Source organism: Phacochoerus africanus, chromosome 2, assembly GCF_016906955.1.
Source record: "Phacochoerus africanus isolate WHEZ1 chromosome 2, ROS_Pafr_v1, whole genome shotgun sequence".
Taxonomy (NCBI): Eukaryota; Metazoa; Chordata; class Mammalia; order Artiodactyla; family Suidae; genus Phacochoerus; species Phacochoerus africanus.
This window is the reverse complement of record NC_062545.1, coordinates 11,895,162-11,916,067: the sequence shown is the minus strand read 5'-3', so window position 1 is coordinate 11,916,067 and position 20,906 is coordinate 11,895,162. Positions and strand designations below refer to the sequence as shown.

The following is a 20,906-nucleotide window of genomic DNA, read 5'->3' as shown; positions in this document are numbered from 1 at the left end:
CAGGGAATTGGGGAAAATCCTGAATTGACAAACTACATATCAGAAAGGGATCAGATTTTATTTATCTTTTTTGGCTGACATGGCATATGGGCTTCTTGGACCAGGGATCAGATCTGAGCTGCAATTGTGAACTACACCACCACAGGTGCAGCAACGCCTGTTCCTTTTAACCCACTGTCCCCAGCCAGGGATCGAACCTGTGTCTAGCACTTCAGAGACACCACCAATCCTGTTGCGCCACAGCAGCAACTCCCAGACTTTTTTTTTTTTTTTTTTTTATGGCTGCACCTGTGGCACGCAGAAATTCCTGGGCTAGGGATCTATCCCTCTCCACAGCAGTAGCAATACCAGACCCTTAACCCATTGAGCCACTAGGAAACTCCAAGACTAGAATTTTAAACCAGAAGGGACTGAATTTATTGAGGGGTGAGATTTCTTTTCCCACCACATTTATAGATTGAATCATGTCTCCTCAAAAATTGCATTGAAGGCCTGGCACCTGTGAATGTGACCTTATTTGGAAAGGGTCTTTGCAAAGGAAGTCAAGAGGTCATTGGGGGGGCCCTAATTCAGGATGAACAGGGTCCCTTTAAGCAGAGGAGAGGGGACAGGGACCCAGAGGGAGATGCCAGGTAATGACAGAGGGAGCCGGGAGCAATGTATTCCCAAGCCCAGGACCCCAAGGATGACAGGCAGCTGCCAGATGCTACCAGAAAGCCATGTAACACCCTCTCTGCTGGTGCCTTCAGCAGAGACTGAGGCCACTGCTGACCCTGATTTCAGACTTCCGGCCTGATTCCAGAACTATGAGACTGTAAGTTTCTGTTGTTAAAAGCCTCACGTTTGCAGGCTTTTACAGCTGCCCTAACAAACGAGGACAATTCCAGACTGGAAATGGGGGCTGGTGAACTAAGTGGAGTCCCACTATGGAAAAGGAAGGACAATTAGGCTTCTGTACCTGTCCCCGCGTTTTATATTAAACTCAGGCATTGAGCCTGTCTTGCATTCTTAGGAAGCCAAGCTTTCATGTCACCTTTTGTTCTGGGCAGCCGGGATATGCTTCTTTCCACATTGGCATTCCCTGAGTTTGTATTGTATGAGTTGCCTTCTGTACATCAAGACCTATGGCAACTTCCAAGAGGCCTTTGCTTTCCTGGTTCTTGTTTTAATAAGCCTGCCTGGAGTTCCTTTGTGGCTCAGCGGGTTAAGAACCCGACTAGTATCCATGAGGATGCATTTGATCCCTACCCTTGCTCAGTGGGCTAAGGATCTGGCGTTGGGCGTGCGAGGGCATCGCGCAGAGGGACTGAGCAGAGGCTGGGACTCGCCGCCAGGTCCGCTGTCATTCCACGCTGCCTGTCCCCCGCCCGCTGGTCTGCCGCCAGGGCCACCGCCATGGGAGTGCAGGTGGAGGCCGTCGTCCCCCGCCTCCCCGCACCCATCCCTACCCCAAGACCGGAGCACCTTTCCGAAGCGGCCAGCCCTGCGGGGTGCACTGCCCCGGGATGCTTGAGGTGGAAAGAATTTATTCCTCCCAGGACAGAAGCAAGCCCTTTAAGTTTGCGCTAAGCAAGCAGGAGGTGATCCGAGGCTGGGAGGCAGGGGTCGCCCAGATGAGTGTGGGTCAGAGAGCCAAGCTATCTCCCCAGACTATGCCTATGGTGCCACTGGGCACACAGGCGTCGTCCCGCCAAATGCCACTCTCGTCTTTGATGTGGAGCTTCTAAAACTGGACCAACAGGAATGGCCTCCTCCCTGCCTCCCCATTCCTGGATGTGCCAGGGAGGGATCTGGCACCTCCGGCCTCGCAGGAGTGAGAACCGAGCTTTTCCTGACCTTCCGCTGACTCTGTGTAAACATCATCCCTATGTGTGTTCCACCACTGGCTTTGCTCTTTGTATGTGTGTTTCTCCTTGTATGTGTGTTGACCTGAACCTCAACAGAACCCTCATAACAGAAACCTCAAGTCACAGAAACCTCAAGGTAACTCTGTTTAGTTTGTTTTCGTTTTGGGGTGAAGATTTAGTTTCAGTCTTTTGAATGGAGATTTCCAGTTAAGTATTAGTCAAGTATTAACAGTACAAGCCATGGGTTAACTTTAGGAATTGGTGCGTGCATGGGGGGGGTGGCGGGGAGGGTATGAGAATCTTTATTTTTCTTGGAAGAAATTTTTTATCTATTACATATTAAACATCCTCGCTGCTGTGCTGCAAAGCCGTAGAAGCTTTTGAAGGCTGAATTCTCCAAGTTGAGAGATGTTTTTAGGTTGAATTAAAAGCCCTATCCGGGAGTTCCTGTCATTGCTCAGTGGTTAGAGAACCTGACTAATATCCATGAGGACTCGGGTTCAATCCTTGGCCTCGATCAGTGGGTTAAGGATTCAGTGTTGCTGTGAGCTGTGATGTAGGTCGCAGGTGTGGCTCAGATCCCCTGTGGCCGTGGCCGTGGCCGTGGCATAGGCCGGCAGAACTCTGATCGGACCCCCCTAGCTTGGGAACCTCCGCATGCCTTGGGTGCAACCCTGGAAGACAAAAGACCAAAAAAAAAAAAAAAAGAGAGAGAGAAGAAAAGAAAAGCCCTACCCAAAATTAAAGTGGGAAGAGGAAGAACCTTTGCCTCCACTGCCCCACCCTCACTCTCCCCTTAAATGCTCTGATGAGAGTTGGATACTGTAGGTGTCTATCCCAGGGCCAGCAGGGACCTCTGAAACCTTCCTCGTGGCCTGGCCTTTTTTTTTTTTTTTTTTTTTAATCCTGTGGTTTTTCTAATGGATATTCAGGACTTTTGTAATCTAGGACTTTGGTAATCTCATAGCTATCCAAGCTCCACTTCCTAAATTTTAAGTACTTTAATCGAAAGCTTAAATCGAAGGTTCTGTTTGTAGACACTTAACACCCATGAAAGCCCAGCCATCACGACCAGTCCTTGAGTCTTAAGAAGATGATGCTGGTCACCACTGCTTGGGCAGCTCCTGTTTTGTTTTTTGATGCTCGGCTCCCCCTGCTGATCTCAGAGTTTCCTGGCTTCTCTCCCCCCACCCCTTGCTGTCCTGTGCAGTGACTTGGTGAGAGAAATTGCTGCCTACTCACCCCTCACCCGCCCCACCCCGCATTTGGGTTTCAGATTTTATTATTGCAATAGAAGTACTTTATGCTGCCTTTTCTAAAAAAAAAAAAAAAAGGGGGATATGGCCTTGCCCCAAGCTGCAACATAGGTCAAAGATGCAGCTTGGATCCTGCATTGCTGTGGCTGTGGTGTAAGCTGGCAGCTGCAGCTCTGATTCAACTCCTAGCCCTGCAACTTCCACATGCTATGGGTGTGGCCATAAAAAGCCTGCCTGAGCTGGCTTGAGTCAGAATTTACACCAGCTGGGGAAACAGCTACAGTTTACAGCCAAGTGGACTTTACAGTAAAAAATAATTCAGGTCAAGGTCTCACCAGGAAGGGAATTAGTGAAATGATGCAGTGCAATTCCAGTGTTTTCTCCTGTGAATGTGTACTATCAAGGTCCATCTGTTGGGGCGATTGAAGGGCTCCGGGGAAGCCTCCTCCGTTAAATTGCCTCGTTGCTTCTCCAAGTGTCTGAGATCCATCACGTATCATCATTCCTTTGGTTCTCAAAGGCATCATCTATTTTACAATTAAAGCACAAATATCTCCCGAGAATGTTCACAGCTGAAGCTCTTAGCAACAGCCAAGAGTTGTTTATTGTGTGATTTCTATCCTGGGACTAGTGGGGAGATGAGGATGGAACGAGGAAGGCCATGGCCAGCTTCCCAGTTTGGCTGAGAGCAAGGTCCTCAAACATCAGTGGCCAATATTCTGTGAAGATCTGTGTCATAACAGGGACAATTAACTTGGGAAGCTTGAGCTGTATTTTTGAAATAGAAAGGAGTCCATTAATAAAACAGTGTGTTCTGTCCTCTCCCTATGATGGGTGGTCAGGCCCATTCACTCTGGGTCAGCTGCCACTAGCTCTGTGACCACTGCAGGTCACTTATACTTTTGAAACCCTGGTTATTCCTCATCTGTGAATTGCGATGATAAACGTTACCTGCCTCATCAGGTGGTTACAGGTGTGGATGAAATAAATTTTCAAAGCACTGAGCCCTCAGTCAGTTCGTGTCATGGACTAGTATCCATGAAGATTCGGGTTCGATCCCTGGCCTTGTGCAGTGGGTTAAGGATCTGGCATTGCTATGGCTGTGGTGGAGCTACAGCTCCTATTCGACCCCTAGCCTGGGAACCTCGATATCCCACAGGTGTGGCCCTAAAAATACAAAAGACAAAAAAAAAGCCCAAAAGCACTGAGCCCCAACTGAGCACTGTTGCCTGGTAGCATGATGGGTTAAGAATTCAGTGCTGCCATGGCTATGGCTCAGGTCACTGCTGTGGCTGGGGTTCAATCCCTGGCCCCAGAATTTCTGTATGCCATGGGTGCAGCCAAAAAACATACAAGCAGGAGTTCCTGTGGTGGCGCAGTGGTTAACGAATCCGACTAGGAACTATGAGGTTGCGGGTTCGGTCCCTGCCCTTGCTCAGTGGGTTAACGATCTGGCGTTGCCGTGAGCTGTGGTGTAGGTTGCAGACGCGGCTCGGATCCCGCGTTGCTCTGGCTCTGGTGTAGGCCAGTGGCTGCAGCTCTGACTAGACCCCTAGCCTGGGAACCTCCATATGCCGCGGCAGCAGCCCAAGAAATAGCAAAAAAAGACAAAACAAAACAAAACAAAAAAACATCCAAGCAAGCAAACACTGAGCCCACTGCTTGGCTCAAAGTAAACACTCAAGAAATATTAGCATATTATCTATCTGTGCCTTTTCTCTCCCCACATTAAGGCATAGTTGTTTCTTCATACTTGGCTTTAGATGATTTGTGCTAAAATAATCTGTGCTGTTCCAGAGTCCAGGGCTGTATTAATACGAATTCAGACATCAGTCCATCAAAGAGCAGTAAAGACTCCTCCCTCATTGGGCAGTGCCCACACTGTGCCACTCATGTATGTTTTTATCTTTGAAAATATGCTGAAGCAGGAGTTGCTGTTGTGGCTCAGCAGTTAACGAGCCCAACTAGTATCCATAAGGACATGGGTTCGATTCCTGGCCTCCATCAGTGGGTTAAGGATTCAGCGTTGCCGTGAACTGTGGTGGAGGTTGCAGACGCAGCTTGGATCTGGCCCTGGTTATGGCTGTGGTGTACGCCAGCGGCTGCAGCTCTGATTTGACCCCTAGCCTGGGAACCTCCATATACCATGGGTTCAGCCCTCAAAAAAAAAAAATGCTGAAGTAAAAGACAGCATTAGGAGAAAAGAAATCCCACAATTGTTTACAGCTTGTAAAACATTTCAATACTGCTTACTCTGTGCTTTACAAATACAAAATTATTGAAGCTCCATATGATTCCACTGGGTAAACTCTATTATTATCCCCATTTTATACTGGAGGCAACTGAGGAGTAAGTCATTTTCCGCCAGTGGCAGAAGGGCCAGGAGTTGAACCAGACACTCTGACTCCAGTAGGGCTGTTAACTATGACGCTATGTTGTGAACATCTCACACACGCACACACACACTTCTATCAGGTCTGTTTCCACTTTCCTTGAAAATGTGTGCTGGAAGTTCTTGCTGTGACATAACGGATCAGCCGTGTCTCTGAAGAGGTGGGATGCAGGTTAGATCCCCCCCCCAGCCCAGCACAGTGGGTTAAGGATCTGGCGTTGTCACAGCTGTGGCATAGTTTGCAACTGTGGCTTGGATCTGATCCCTGTCCTAGGAACTCCATATGCTACAGGATGGCCCAAAAGGAAAAAAGAAATGTGTGCTGGTCAGAACTTTATTGGCATTTCTCTCTTTTTTCTTTTTTTGTTGACTTTTGTCTTTTTAGGGCCACACCGTTGGCATATGGAGGTTCCCAGGCTAGGGGCCTAATCAGAGCTGTAGCTGCCAGCCTACACCACAGCCACAGCAACACGGGATCCAAGCTGCATCTGCAACATACACCACGGCTCATGGCAATGCCGGATCCTTAACCCACTGAGCGAGGCCAGGGATTGAACCCATGTCCCCATGCATGCTAGTCAGCTTTGTTAACCACTGAGCCATGACGGGAGCTCCCACTGACATTTCTTAATGTGACCACATCTTCGGATGATAGAGGGTGATATGGCCAAAAAAGGAAGAGGCTTGGTTGTTTTTTTCTTTTCCTTTTCACAGCCATACCCATAGGGGTTGAATTGAAGCTACAGCTGCTGGCCTACACCAGTCATGGCAACACTGGATCCTAGCTGAATCCATACCTACTCTGCAGCTTGTGGCAACACTGGATCCTTAACCCACTAAACCAGACCAGGAATCAAACTCGCATCCTTAACCCGCATCCTTAACCCGCTAAGCCACAAGGGGAACTCCTTGTTTTGGTCTCACCCATGGCATGTGGAAGCTCCTTGGCCAGGAATCGAACCCAAGCCCTGGCAGTGACCTGAGCCACAGTAATGGCAACATTGGATCCTTAATGTCTAGGCTCCCAAGGAACTTCAGGGATTGGACTTTTAAGAAAGAGGGCCCATTGCAAACCATATACCGTCTTCTGGTAGGCAGAGGGTGAGGGCAAGAGATGGCATCTCTGAGGTGCTCCAACAGTCTCCTTATCTCCAGTGTCTGAGGAAGAAGCTGAGCAGCCGAGACAGCGAGGAAGAGTTATCAGTTGCCCGCCTGCAGATGAAAGAGGAGCGGAGGAGAAAGGAGATTTTCAGACCGCAGTTATGTTAAACCCGGTCATAGAAGAGCCTAACTTGACAGAAGGAGAAAAGAGAGGCGCTTCCTGCCCCCGAAGGCAAAGCCTTCCGTGGCCACATCACCGAACGGGGCTTTGCCACGTGTGTGTGCAGAGCAAGAGCGGAACACAGCTCCGCAGAGCAGAGAATCCACGTGTGGAGCATGAAATGCCTGGGATGTCCCAGGTCCCCAGCCAGTTACCAGGACACCCCCCCATCCGTCCCCCGGCAAGGTCCACCGTCTGGTCAGGGAGGGAGGATAGGGAGGGAGCGATTCGCAGAGCTGGTTCCACCCACACAGCCCCTGGAAGATGCTCAGACAGATACCATTTTTGCTGGGTCCTGAATTGGGAGAGCGACCTCAGGCATTTGCTGCCATTGTTTGGGCAGAACTGATGGCTGTGGCCGTGGAGAGGGCGAGAGGTTTGGAAACTCTAGGGGGTAATCAGGCAAAAGGCTGGAGACCAAATGGTGATGGAGTGAAGGTCAGGAGAGGTCAGAGGCGGCTCTCCAACGGCTTGGGGGATGGGGTGGTACTGATGGAGGGAGGCAGTGGGATGGGGGGAGAAAGTCTGGGAGACATCACTTGGCAAGGTGGGTGTGGCTAACGGTCACCCCTCCAGGCCGGTGGGAGTCAAGGTAGCACAGAGTCCTTCTCTCTTGGATATTTCTTTTGGTCTTCCTGCAGTCATAAGTATTTTTGTATTGATGAAATTGTGTTGGATTAGAAATGACATAGGAAGGAGTTCCTGTGGTGGCACAGCGGTAATGAACCTGATTAGTATCTATGAGGTTTCAGGTTCGATCCCTGGCCTCGCTTGGTGGGTTAAGGATCTGGCATTGCTGTGACTGTGGTGTAGGCCAACAGCTCCGATTAGATCCCTAGCCTGGGAACTTTCATATGCCCTGGGTGTGGCCCTAAACACACACACACACACACACACACACACACACACACACGAAATAGGAACAAAATGTAACGCTCTGTGGGGGTAGCAGGCAGGGAAGAGGCTGAGCAATGGTGGGTCCGGGAAGCTGCCAACCATTTAGATGTACTGCTTGCTCATTGGCTTATTTTCACAGGAGCTGAAGGATGGATGAGCAGACGGCAGGTTTCATCCCATCAATTCACCTTGCCCTTGGGACAATGCCGAGGAGACACAAATGTACCTTGAGGCTTTCCATGGGAAGGCTTGTTTCCCATGACCTCATTGCAGCAAAAAGAAGACGACTTTCTCAACCACTTCCTTCTGCAGGAGGTAAATGTACGATGCCGTCAGGTTTCTGTGTGAGCAGGTAGCGACAGGTGCTGGTTAGCAAGAATCATGGGGGCAGAGTTCCCGTCGTGGCTCGGTGGTAACCAACCGGACTAGTATCCATGAGGATGCGGGTTTGATCCCTGGCCTCGCTCCGCGGGTTAAGGATCCAGCGTTGCCATGAGCTGTGGTGTGGGTCACAGACAAATCTCGGATCCGTCATTGCTGTGGCTGTGGCGTAGGCCAGCAGCTGCAGCTCTGATTTGACCCCTAGCCTGGGAACTTCCAAAAGCTGAAGGTGGGGTCCTAAAAAAAAAAAAAAAGAACCATGGGGGTGCAGTGCCTTTCTCCTAAATTCCAGTGCAGGTAGGACTCTACGAAAATTAACAACATCCTTCTGTTGCAGAGAATTGGACTTGAACAAAGAAATTTTCGAAAACACACGACAAATTGTGTTCATCTATTTCAAAGCATCCAAAATTGCTTTATAAATTCTTATGGTCCCGTGGGCTAGGAATATACATTTGCAGCTGATAATGACAGTCTGTGAGGCCAGAGGAAAAAAGCAAAGCAGCTCCCCACACAGACTTCTGCTTCGTCGCCTGTTGTCAGGGCTGCTTGCTTAAGACAAGCCGTCTGTTTTTATTAGGGAATTCCATCAGAGAAAGTGTGTTTGCTGAGACTCTCATTCCAATGACATGGAATAATACTCAACTATGCGAACAGGCTTCCTTTCCCTTCCTGGGAGTGGGTGATGGAAGGCAGGGCTGAGGAAGGAAGTGGATTATTCTAGAGGTGTAAAGAGTAGACAACAACTATTGTCTTTTTTTTCCTTTAGAAAATAGTAAAATAAAAAATAGTAAAATAGAAATATTTTTAAAACTCTTGACACAGAAGCAGGAAAAACTGTGGGCAGAAAGATTTCATTCATCCTTTCACTTTGGGGAGCCACTGTAGATGTGGATGGTAGTTTTAAAATCTAGAAGACAGGAGTTCCTTTTTGGCACAGTGGGTTAAGGATCTGGCACTGTCACTGCTGGGGCTCTGGTGACAGCGGTGGCACGAGTTCCATCCCTGGCCTGGAAATTTTCATACGCTGCACGAACAGCCAAATAAATAAATAAATACAGAGTTTCCATCACGGCTCAGCAGTCATCAAACCCGACTAGCATCCATGAGGACACGGGTTGGATCCCTGGCCTCACTCAGTGGGTTAAGGATCCGGTGATGCTGTGAGCTGTGGTGTAGGTGGCAGACGTGGCTCGGATCTGGTGTTGCTGTGGCTGTGGTGTAGGCCGTGGCTACAGCTCCAAATGGACCCCTAGCCTGGGAGCCTCCATATGCCGCAGGTGCAGTGCTAAAAAGACAAAAAATATATAAAATAAATTTTTAAAAAATAAATAAAATCTAAAAAATTTCAATGCCAAATGATTTAAAAAAATTTTTTTTATGCAGATCTGCTCTTTACAGTGTAAAGATACAAACCTAATTTCTTATAGAAAGGTTATGTATAGTTCTATTGAAAACTATATCTGGAGTTCCCCGTTGTGGCACAGTGGAAACAAATCCGACTAGTAAACATGAGGTTGTGGGTTCCATCCCCAGCCTCGCTCAGTGGGTTAAGAATCCAGCATTGCCATGAGCTGTGGCATAGGTCGAAGACTGCTCGGATCTGACATTGCTGTGGCTGTGGTGTAGGGCAGTGTCTACAGCTCCAGTTTGACCCCTAGCCTGGGAATCTCCATATGCCACGTGTGTGGCCCTAAAAAGAAAAAAAAAAAAGCAAAAAAGAATATTATATCTAATTTAAAAGCCTGGAATGTGGATTTTAAAACTTGTGACTTATTTAAACCTTCTCATGAGAAAGTTTTGGTGAAAAAACAAACATTAGCCATGAGGTCAAGTATTATTGCTCTAACTTAAGACAAAAGGTTGATGAATTTATGTATCTGTTAATTCAATAAGTATTTATATTATGTGCTAGACACAAAGTTTAAAAAGAGATTTTTTTTTCTGTATGACACCATTTCCCCATTCTATCATTAAAGTTTGTAGATTTCTTTTTTTTTTTGTCTTTTTCTAGGGCCACACCTGCGGCATATGGAGGTTCCTAGGCTAGGGGTCTAATTGGAGCTGTAGCTACTAGTCTACACCACAGCCACAGCAACACCAGATTCAAGCCACGTCTGCAACCTACACCACAGCTCACAGCAACACCGGATCTTTAACCCACTGAGCAAGGCCAGGGATCGAATCCGCAACCTCATGGTTCCTAGTTGGATTGGTTAACCACTGCGCCACGACGAGAACTCCTATAGATTTCTTTTTAAAAATGCTATAGAATGAGGCTAAAGGAATTGAAGGTTAGGAGTTCCCATTGTGGCTCAGCAGGTTAAGAGCCTGAACCTGACTAGTATCCATAAGGATATGGATCCCTGGCCTCACTCAGTGGGTTAAGGATCCAGCTTTGCCCTGAGCTGTGGGGTAGGTTGCAGATGTGGCTCCGATCTGGCATTGCTGTGGTGTAGGTAGGCAGCTGTAGCTGTGATTTGACCCCTAGCCTGGCAACTTCCATATGCTGCAGGTGTGGCCCTAAAGAGAAGAAAAGAATCACAAAAGAGTCAAGTAAGTCTATATGTATTGACATGCAAATATGTTTATTCCATGTATACGTAAGTGTATGATACATTTGATGCATATTTACTGTAATTGTTATAGGATACCCCAAGACTTTCTTTTTTTTCTTTCCCTTTCTTTCTCTCTCTCTTCTTTCTTTCTTTTTCTTATTTTTGGCTGCACCTGTGGCAAACAGAAATTCCTGGGCCAGGGATCAAATCCGAGCTACAGCTGCAACCTATCCTATAGCAGTGACAATGCCAGGTTCTTAACCCACTGTGCCACAGTGGGAACTCCTCTCTTTTGAGATATATTGGACCAAGAAGAAACTGGCCAGCATGTAAGTCTGAGCTCAAGGTCAAGTTTTAGCTCACTTAATACCCCAGCTTTGAAACTGAAACCCACAAATTATATATCACCAATTTATAACTTTTAGAGGAGGTACATAACAGTTGGTGTGACTTATTCACAGTACACACCAGGATACCTAAACAGATTTCAGGACGAGGAGAAAACTGCTAGTTCAACTATCCTGGCGGAAGTCCATTCTTCAGGTTGTTTAATTTCAAAACTTACTTCCTTAGTAAATTAAAATGAAAATGAAACAAACTTAAACTGAAACAAAATGAAAACAAACTTAAATGAAACAAACTTAAAAATGAAACAAACTTAAAATAACATTGGTTTTTATCAACTTAGAACAATCAATGTCATGGGCATTTTTTTTTTTTTCAATGGATATGTCTTTTGAGGGTGAAGTCCAAGGTTCAAGTCCAAGGGTGATGATCTTGTCCATACACCAGGTGGCTCCACGCCAACAGCCCTCAGCTTCAGATGTGGCTTAAATTATCTTTGTCCACAAGCAGGGGTTGATCTGGTTTTCTTCCCTTCAGACCCACTTAGAACTATGACATCCAAACCCCAAGACTTTCAGTAATAATAATGAGCAGCAGCATTTATGTAACAGAAAGTTAGCAAGACTCTGCTGTTGAGGGGTGAGTGGCAGTGACTGAGCATAGTAAACAGGGCTAGGAGGAAGCACAAGGAATTCAGGAAGAATCCAACCAGAGAATCTGTGACCAAGTCCAAGAACAAGTTTAATGGGTGAGGGAATTGAAAAAGTGGAACTCGGGGCCATAAAGGGAGACTTGAGAGAAAAGGCGTGCTCATATAAGTTCAGCATTTCACAGAAAGGTTATGGGTTCAGCAAACACATTTCCTAGGCTGAGGGCTTCAGTGAAAGTAAATGCTGGCTATGTAACTGGCTGGCAAGCAAGAATTGACTGGACATTTATAAGGCATCAAAGCATTATAGTTAGTACTTTATTTTGATTCAGAAAACATTAACTTTTACATTTTCAGATATGTTTCAGACTAACTTTCTAAGTGATGAAAAATGAAACAAGCTTAAAATAACATTGGTTTTTATCAACTTAGAACAATCAATGTCATGGGCATTTTTTTTTTTTTAATGGATATGTCTTCTGAGGGTGAAGTCCAAGGTTCAGATCTTTCACTGGGTCTCAAGAGGTGTCTGCATATGGGTTACATAGAAGCTGGACGAGTGCATTGGTAACTGGGGCTGACTTGCTCAGAGCTTACTCCTCTTTGGAGATGCTTTCCAGCCTAGGGGTGGAGTGGAGACAGTATCAGCCCTGGCCGAGAGAGATCCCCGTGGCATTAAATGATGTTTTGTTTTGTTTTATTTGCTTTTTAGGGCCGTACCCGAGGCAGATGGAAGTTCCCAGGCTAGGGGCGGAATCAGGCTGCAGCTGCTGGCCTACACCACAGCCACAACCACAGCCACACAGGATACATGCCGTATCTGTGAGCTACACCACAGCTCACGGCAGTGCCGGATCCTTAACCCACTGAGCGAGGCCAGGGGTCGAACCCACATCCTCATGGGGTTCGTTAACTGCTGAGCCACAAAGGGAACTCCTAAATGATATTTTTAGATCTGGAATCTTGACCCATCTTCTAAACAGAGACCTTTTATTATGGGGTAGTAATTCTACCAGGCAATCTTTTGTTTTCTATTTTTCTTTCAAGGATCTATCAGACTGTGGTAAAGGCAGCCCCAGCACCCTCACCATCCACTCACTTCACAGCCACCAAAACTCTTCAGCTACAATATCCTATTATTTTCTAAAAAGTTGAAGAGAATATTGGCTGTAACCCCACTCCCTAGAAATAACCATTTTGTTTTATCTCCTTGCAGACTCTTTATAAATAAATGACCCACGTGAGCAGGTATTAAACCACCCCCCCCTCCGGCTACACACCTGCAAGTGGTTTGAAGGCAACACAGGGTGGAGCCACCACATTGGGTTAAACGCAGCTTTTTTTTTTTTTTTTTGTCTTTTTGCTATTTCTTGGGCTGCTCCCGCGGCATATGGAGGTTCCCAGGCTAGGGGTCAAATCGGAGCTGTAGCCACTGGCCTACACCAGAGCCACAGCAACGCAGGATCCGAGCCACGTCTGCAACCTACACCACAGCTCACGGCAACGCCGGATCGTTAACCCACTGAGCAAGGGCAGGGACTGAACCCGCAACCTCATGGTTCCTAGTCGGATTCGTTAACCACTGCACCACGACGGGAACTCCACGCAGCTTTTTAGATTGTAATCAGGCCTGCTGCCTTCTTTCTTTCAGGAGTTTGAAAAGTGCCTTGAAGTGGCTCCTGGGAGAGGCAGGCAGCCTTCCTTGAAAAGGCTACCCCCTGGAAATCTTGACTTCCCCCAAGTTAGCCTGAACCCCCTGGCCAGCCGCCTGCCCACGCTGGAGGGACGCTGGGCTTGAGTCAGTGTGGTCCTAGCCTGTTTACTGGATCCTGAGGGCTGGGAGGGAGGCTGCGCGGAGCCTGTTACCATTCGGGGCAGGAAGTAATAGAACAGCGCTTAGTGGAAGTGACCATGACTGAAAGCCTCATTCTCACCCACAAACAGGCTATAAGCTGAACTTGAGCTCCGTGGAGATAGGTATTGAACACAACCATTTTTTTTTTTTTAAGTTTTATTGTTATTATTATTGGAGTTTTTTTGTTTGTTTGTTTTTGGTCTTTTCTAGGGCTGCACCCCATGGCATATGGAGGTTCCCAGGCTAGGGGTCTAATTGGAGCTGCAGCTGCCAGTCTACACCAGAGCCACGGCAACACCAGATCTGAGCCACATCTGCAAACTACACCACAGCTCAGGGCCATGCTGGATCCTTAACCCACTGAGCAAGGCCAGGGATCGAACCTGCAACCTCATGGTTACTAGTCAGATTTGTTTCCACTGTGCCATGATGGGAACTCCAAATACAACTGTTCTTGACTGGTATTGCCATTGTGTGTGTGTGTGTGTGTGTGTGTGTGTGTGTGTGTGTAATGTCACTTCTGTAACCAGTGGGGCCCAGCCTGAGGCAGGGGGTTTACTTGCAAGAGATTCTCTTCCCGTAAGTTCTAGGAAAGAGAGTTTCAAACAAAAACAAAAACATGTGCTGTGGGTGTGGCTCTAAAAAGCAAAAACAAACAAACAACAACAAAAAAAAAACTACAACTTTCAAAAAAACCAAAAAAGACTTACAAAAACTAGAAAGGTGCTTTAGAGAACTCTTTTTGACAGAGAACTCAGAGGAAGGAGGACTTCCCTGACGCCAGTGATTCAATATCTTGCTACCAAAAAGTCCAACAATACTGCCCAGTCCTGGAAAGATTTGCAAAACAAATTTCAATTCTGCTAACATTGCTCGACACCCTGTAGATGCCAGAAAATGTATTAAGTTACTGGGGAATAAAAAGATGGATTCGCTTGATCCCTTACTTCAAGGAATTTAGATTTGAATCACTTCTGTATAAAGAGTCTGCAAGAGGATATAACAAAATGATTATTTCTAGGGAGTGGGATTACAGCCAATATTCTCTTCAACTTTTTAGAAAATAATAGGATATTGTAGCTGAAGAGTTTTGGTGGCTGTGAAGTGAGTGGATGGTGAGGATGCTGGGGCTGCCTTTTAAAAACCAGGCTTTTCTTGTCTTCGCCAAGGGTGAAAATTTGAATTATCCTGGGAGTAGATTTGATTGTGTGTGTGTGTGTTGGTCACACCCGAGGCATGTGCAAGTCCCCCAAGCCAGGGATTGAACTCACACCACAACAGTGACCTGAGCCACTGCAATGACAATACCAGATCCTTAACTGCCAGGCTACCAGGGAACTCAAAATTTGCTTTGACTGGGGTTTTGGTTATGCTATGAGGAAGCCCATCCTGCTTTCAGCTGCTGGTCTCTGCCACAGCCACAGCAATGCCAGATCTGTGCCACATTGATGACTACGCCACAATTTTTGACAACACCTGATTCTTAACCCACTGAGCAGGGCCAGGGATCGAACCTGAATTTTCATGGATATGTTCGGGTTCTTAACATGCTGAGCCACAATGGGAGCTCCTGATCCTGCTTTCGAAGGAAGATGACCCAGCATAATTTCCTGATCATTCCTGAGCTCTTCCCTCTCCACCTTCTTTGCTGATCCAACCCCATCCTTTGAGAGTTCTGTCTTTTCCAGGCTTGCCCTCAGGCATCTCAGCCAGGCCCAGGTTAGACGCTAGTTCTCTGCACCCGTTACTGCTCAGCCTATGTCCCCAGGTCCAAACTCTGTTCTGAACGCTGGTCTCATATGTTTTCCGCGTACCCTTCCTGAATATACCCTCCAGTCAGTCTTTTCTCCTTCCACCCTCCGCCCCCAACTAGGCGGGCATTTAGTATCTGGCAGAGGGTTCTCATTGTTCTAAGGATAAAATCCCAAATTCTTAACATGCCTGCAAGAGCACGCGTGACTGGTTCTTCTTTGCTTCTTTGGCCTCATCTCCTGTTGCTCTGTCCTTCCTCCTTTTCCCTTCGGATGGGCCCAGCTCTGCCTCACCTCGGAGCTTCAAATTCACCTTTCTCTGGATGATCCGCCTCAGTCACTCCTTCAGAGCTTCACTAAAATGCTGCCTCCTCCAGGCGGTCCTCTCTCCTCCTTCAGACCTACGTTAACTCTCCTTAGTATGAGCTGTGCATCTTTAGCAGAGACATAAAAGTAAATCATAAAATGATTTACTATTTCCCTAAGGTTTTTCTTGTTGTTGTTGTTTTAGGGCTGCACCTGTGGTATATGTAAGCTCCCAGGCTAGGGGTCGAATGGGAGCTGCAGCTGCCTCCTACGCCAGAGCCACAGCAACTCGGGATCAGAGCTGCACCTGGGACCTACACCACAGCTCATGGCAATGCCGGATCCTTAACCCACTGAGGGAGGCCAGGGATTGAACTAGCATCTTCATGGACACTAGTCGGGTTCATTTACCGTTGAGCCTCAATGGCACCTTGTCTCTCAGATTGTAATGGTTACACAGATTTTATCCTTGTTGCCTAGCGCAATGCCAGGTGCTGAGAAAAGTCTCCATAAGTGCCCTAATAAGTGAGTTTTGGTATCAAGGGGTTAAATTTTTCTTCCTAACCATGTCCATCTTTGCTATAGACAGAGCTTCATCTCTGCATCTTATGTGTTATTTAATGGGGTGGGACTAAGATTGAGGACTTGGAGAAATTCTCTTTCTGTCTCGCTAGGGCCTGGAGGCCTTGCAGCCTGGGCTCTGGTGGGGGGCGGGGGGGCGGGGGTGGCGCATGCTGTGGCCTGTTGGAGGCTTGAGCTAATGAGAGATGCCCTGGCATGGTTTTGCATCTTTGGGACTGTTATTTGGTTTTAACTTTTTCTTTCCCCTTCTATAATTCCCTTGTGTGTTTCCCTGAGCCTTCTGTTAAATTTGGTTGACCTTCACAGCGTGGTCACAGCTGTGGTTTGAGAGACTAGGCCAGGAGGAGGCCATGGCTCCCACTCTGGGCAAAGCTGTAGGAGAAAAAGCTGAGACAGCTTGCAGGAGAGCGAGTGAGCAAAATGGCCAGCAGAGGGAGGCAGGGCCAGCAGGCGAGCTTTGGAGAAACGATAATAATGATATAGAATGTGTAGGCATGTGTTGGGAGGGGACCGGGGGACAATGCCTGGACTTTCTGAGGTTACAAAGTGTGCCAGTCCCTGGGAGGTGCCGTGAGGCTGTCCCTGTCTGAGGCTGTGGTTCAGATCTGGTGTGGCTATAGTGGAGGCCAACCGCTGCAGCTCCCATCCAATTCCACCCCTAGCCCAGGAACTTCCATTTGCCTCAGGTGCGGCCCCCCAAAAAGGTGTGCCAGTCACTGATTGCCAGTCAGCTCCAAATTTGTCCTTTCTGTCTTCTCAGTCAAAAGGGATCTGGGCCTTTTCTGGAATTTCTTTTGCCAGCCGGCTGGTTGCTAAGCCTTGTCCGTAGAGGGCATGCGGGAGGCGTGGCAAAGGGATGGAGCTCTGCCTGCGGGTTGCCCTGTTCGTGCTCCTTGACCTCCTGCATTCTGAGCAGTTTCTCCAGCGCCAGGATCCCACAGTTCAGGGCAGCACCCAGGAGGCACCTCGCTGGGCACTCCAGTGGCCTTGCAGCAGTGCTCCCATGAGGCACCTCCCTCTGAACAGCTTTCCCCACACCCTAGAGGGCAGACTATCAGCAAGTTTCAGAGGGTGGATTTCCAGCAAGTTCCACTGCCAATCTTGAGGTCACCATGGTGACTTCCCTGCCACTTAGTCACAGCCATGCCCTCTCCAACAGGGTCTGAATCTTAGCCTGGGGTAGCCTTAGCCCTAGGGCCAGTGGCTGATTTCAAAATCTTTTCTTCTTTTTCAGCCACACCCTCGGCAATACAGAAGGTGCAGCTGCAGCAACCCTGGATTCTTAACCTATGTGCTGGGCTCGAACCCACATCTCCACAAAGACAATGGGGACCATTAACTCACTGCACCACAGAGGGAACTCCTAAAATCTATTTGCTCTTCCTATTTTCTTTGAGTTCTCTTCTAACTAGTCAATCCCTCGTTGCTCGGAATCCTGTCATAGGTAATAATTCTTTACAGTAAACTTTTACTGCTTAATTGCCGTGTGGTTCCTTTCTCCTGATGGGTTCCAGACTGATTCCCACGGGATGGGGTCAAGTCTCTGACTACTTGTCTATCAAGGGAAGGTGTCCCTAGACGATTGGAGGAGGTGTAGACCTTCGGGTTATATGTATTTTCCCAGATTTGTGCAATGAATATGTTATTTGTTTAATCAGAAAAAAAATATTTTTTTGAGACAGTGTGAAAAAAACCCTGTCCAAGAAGCAAGGGTGACAAACATAAAGAAGATTCTAGGGTGGTAGGTCTGTGCTGAGGGGGAAAAGCCTCTGAGAGGAGGCGACGATGATGCCTGAGTGGAGTGGGAGAAGCTTCCCACCAGAGCCCCGGGGCCCTGCAGCGACAGGAGGAGGAAGCGCCCATGCAGCCGAGCAGGTCACTGTGAACAGAGCCTGTGGCAGTTGAAAGTGGAGAGCCAGGTCACCGCAACGCCTTGGGGCTTCATTTAAAAAACCGTAGGCCTGTGGGTGAAAGGTGATTCCCTTCGTCTTTTAGACTGTGGTCAGCTGTGAAAATCCTTCTCGAATATCTCCAACCATCTCCAGGTTTCACTGATGAAGGGCCCTGGCGGTTGGGCTCTGAAACGCCTCTCTGGGTTTGTGCCCAAGGCCACGCTTTTCCTGCGGCGGCGTCTCCCAGCCCAGGATTGGGAGAGACACGGATGCTGAGGCAGGTGGGTTCTAAGGAGAAATGAGTCCCCTGCTCGGGGTAACTCTGGATGTCAGACTCACTCTGGATCTTCCTGAGGCCGCTGGGAGGTTAGGGTCCGTCTCTCCTTCACCGCGCTCAGGCTGGCGTGAAGCTGGGACTCTGGGATCCCCTCGCATTTAATCGCACCGCCTTCCCCTCTCAGAAAACCCTTCCTAGTCCGGACGTGGCGCCTGCTTCTTGGAAGCCCCACGCTTGCACGGTAACTACCTCCTTCTCCTTCCCTCTCCTCTCCACCCAAGAGCCTCTGTGCAGGCAGGGACCGCGACTGTGGGAACCCAGCCTTCATTCCTGCTTCTCCTGAGCGTCCCCCCCCCCCCCGCCCCATCATCCGGGTCCCCTGGATCACTCAGGTTTCCCTCATAAACCCCGCAGCATCCGTCTGGAGAGTCCGAATTCCCCGGGACTCCGCTCGAGGGTCACTTCCATAGAGGCTTGGGAGACGAGCCGTCTCTCCTGCCTGCACGAGGCTGCCGATTCCTCCCGCCCTGTCCTTAGCGGTACCCGCGCAAACGTCTGCTCCACGCTCAGCTCTTTGGGGGAAGGAACTGGAGCTTACGCGTCGCGTCCACGATGGCAGGCGGAGCGGCTAGTTCCCGGTAGGCGCCGACTCGAAGCTCGCGGAGTTCTCGGTTGTTCTTTCGTTGGGACGTCGTAAAAAGAAAGCGCCGGCCGGGCTGGGCAGGCGGGAGAGCAGGGCCGCCCCGGTGGGCGCAGCGGGGGATCAGCGCGGGTTCGGGGGGCTTCGGGGGGGGGCGGGGGGGGGGTGGGCCGGGCCGGGCGGCGGGGGCGGGGAGGAGGCGGGCCGAGCAGCCCCGGAGGAAGGTGCGGCCGCTCTCGCCGCCAAAGGCGCGGCGCGCGGGGCGAGGGGCAGCTGCGGCCGCCGGAGGCTTAGCGCCCGCGGGGCACGAAGTGGCTCCGGCAACTTCTCCAACTCGGCCGGCGCCTCCCCGCGTGCCGCCGGGACTCCCGCGGGAAGGGCCGTGTCGCGGGCGGGGAGCCCGGGCGGGTGCCGGGCGCTCCACCCAGGTAAGGGGGGCGGCGGGGGGCGAGGGCCGGACCCCGGCTCCGGGCGGGCGGGCCCACCTCCTCCGCTTTGTTCCCCGCGCTCTCTTCCCCCGGCGGTGAGCCGAGGGTCGCGGTCGGGATCGCGCGGTGGCAGCGCCCCGGTACGTCCCGGACCTCCGCGCAGCCTGGCGGGCCGGAGAAAACGCTTCCAGGGCGCTGGCCCTCGCGGTGCTCTGGTGCCCGCCCGGCCTCCGCCTTAGCGCGCCAGAGCCCCGAGCCCGGCCTCGTGGGTGCGGCGGCCGAGCGCCCGGGAAGGTGCGGGAGGGCGCACCCCACGCCCGCGGCTCAGCTCCCCGGGTTCAGGGGTCCCCGAGACCGGGGCCGCCGGGTGGGAGGCGGGTAGGAGTCCCGCCGCCGCCTCCCCGCCCGGCTCGGCTCCGAGGGGCCCAGGTGCCAAGTTTCTGGGAAAGCCGACACGTCGTGCCGCAAACGGATCATATTTACCAAAAACAGTTAAGGAAGAAAAAAGGCCATTCTTCCAACAATTGACGGCCGCAGCCGCCTGGAAAGTACGCGAGTCCGATGATGCCACGGGGTCCTTTCTCTTTAAGAAACAGTGAAACTTAATCTGGTGTGCGTCCTTGCCGCTTTTGACTTTTTAAAATAGCAAAATAAGGGAACTTAATTGGGGGGAGGGGAGGCTGCTTGGTCCTGAAGGTAGCTCCCTTCGCCTTCACGCTGCGGCGCTGCTTTGATGACTGTTGTAGTTTAGGCAGCCTTGGGTCGTGATAAGACCTTTATTCATCATGTGGCCAAGTTCTTGGTTTCCCGTGCTGGTTCATCCCATTCTACCGCCTGCTTCTCAAATGCCACTGATGTAATTCTTTTCACGACAGCACCTGGTTACCTCCCTGTCTGATAGAGGTATGCCCCAGGGCCTCTAGTAAATTTTAAAAATTAGTCTCCCGTGTTTCTCACAGGTGCATGCCGTATGCTATAAATATCTCAGGTCCAGGTTCTGAATGAAAAGTGTCCATTTCTGGGAATTCCCATCGTGGCTCGGTGGAAACTAATCTGACTAGCATCCATGAGGATGCAGGTTGGATGCTGGCCTTGCTCAGTGGGTTAAAGATCTGGTGTGGCTGTGGCTGTGGTGTAGGCCAGTGGCTACAGCTCCAATTTGACCCCTAGTCTGGGAACCTCCATATGCCAGAGGTGTGGCCCTAAAAAGACCAAAAAAAAAAGTCCATTTCTGGTCATCTCACTTGAGCATAACCAGTAGCACTTGTGTGCATAGACACTTAAAGACATTTGCTGGTAAATCTTTAAACTTTGTATGTTCTAAAAAGTCTCAAGATGAGTGCATTTCTAAAAGCAAATTTATTTTCCATTGGCACTTATCTGCTCAGCTTATGGGGTGAGACTTACTGCTTTAGGGAATCAGAGTCCCTAATTACCTTGTGATTGGTTAATGTAAAAAAAAAAAAATAGGGCAAGGTGTAATTGAAGAAGAGCTTAATATTTACAGCTGCCAAACAAGGCCCGAATGA

At 49.3% G+C, this 20,906-nt stretch overlaps 1 protein-coding gene, 1 long non-coding RNA gene and 1 pseudogene across 2 annotated transcripts in view; all 3 read left to right on the top strand.

Moving 5' to 3' along the window:
- Window positions 1-381: 381 nt before the first annotated feature.
- LOC125121535 (peptidyl-prolyl cis-trans isomerase FKBP1A-like) lies at window positions 382-2,091 on the top strand (annotated as a pseudogene).
- A 4,372-nt stretch (window positions 2,092-6,463) lies between these two features.
- LOC125121536 (uncharacterized) lies at window positions 6,464-17,404 on the top strand. The gene is made up of 3 exons (XR_007133494.1): window positions 6,464-7,002; window positions 7,853-8,028; window positions 17,375-17,404. It is a non-coding gene; the product is annotated as an uncharacterized LOC125121536 (long non-coding RNA).
- A 1,802-nt stretch (window positions 17,405-19,206) lies between these two features.
- The window catches only part of TIAM2 (TIAM Rac1 associated GEF 2), a 237,261-nt gene continuing 235,561 nt past the window's right edge, over window positions 19,207-20,906 (top strand). The window contains exon 1 of the mRNA XM_047769867.1: window positions 19,207-19,377. The gene's annotated coding sequence lies outside the window, so the exon portion shown is untranslated. The remainder of the gene's footprint in view (window positions 19,378-20,906) is intronic.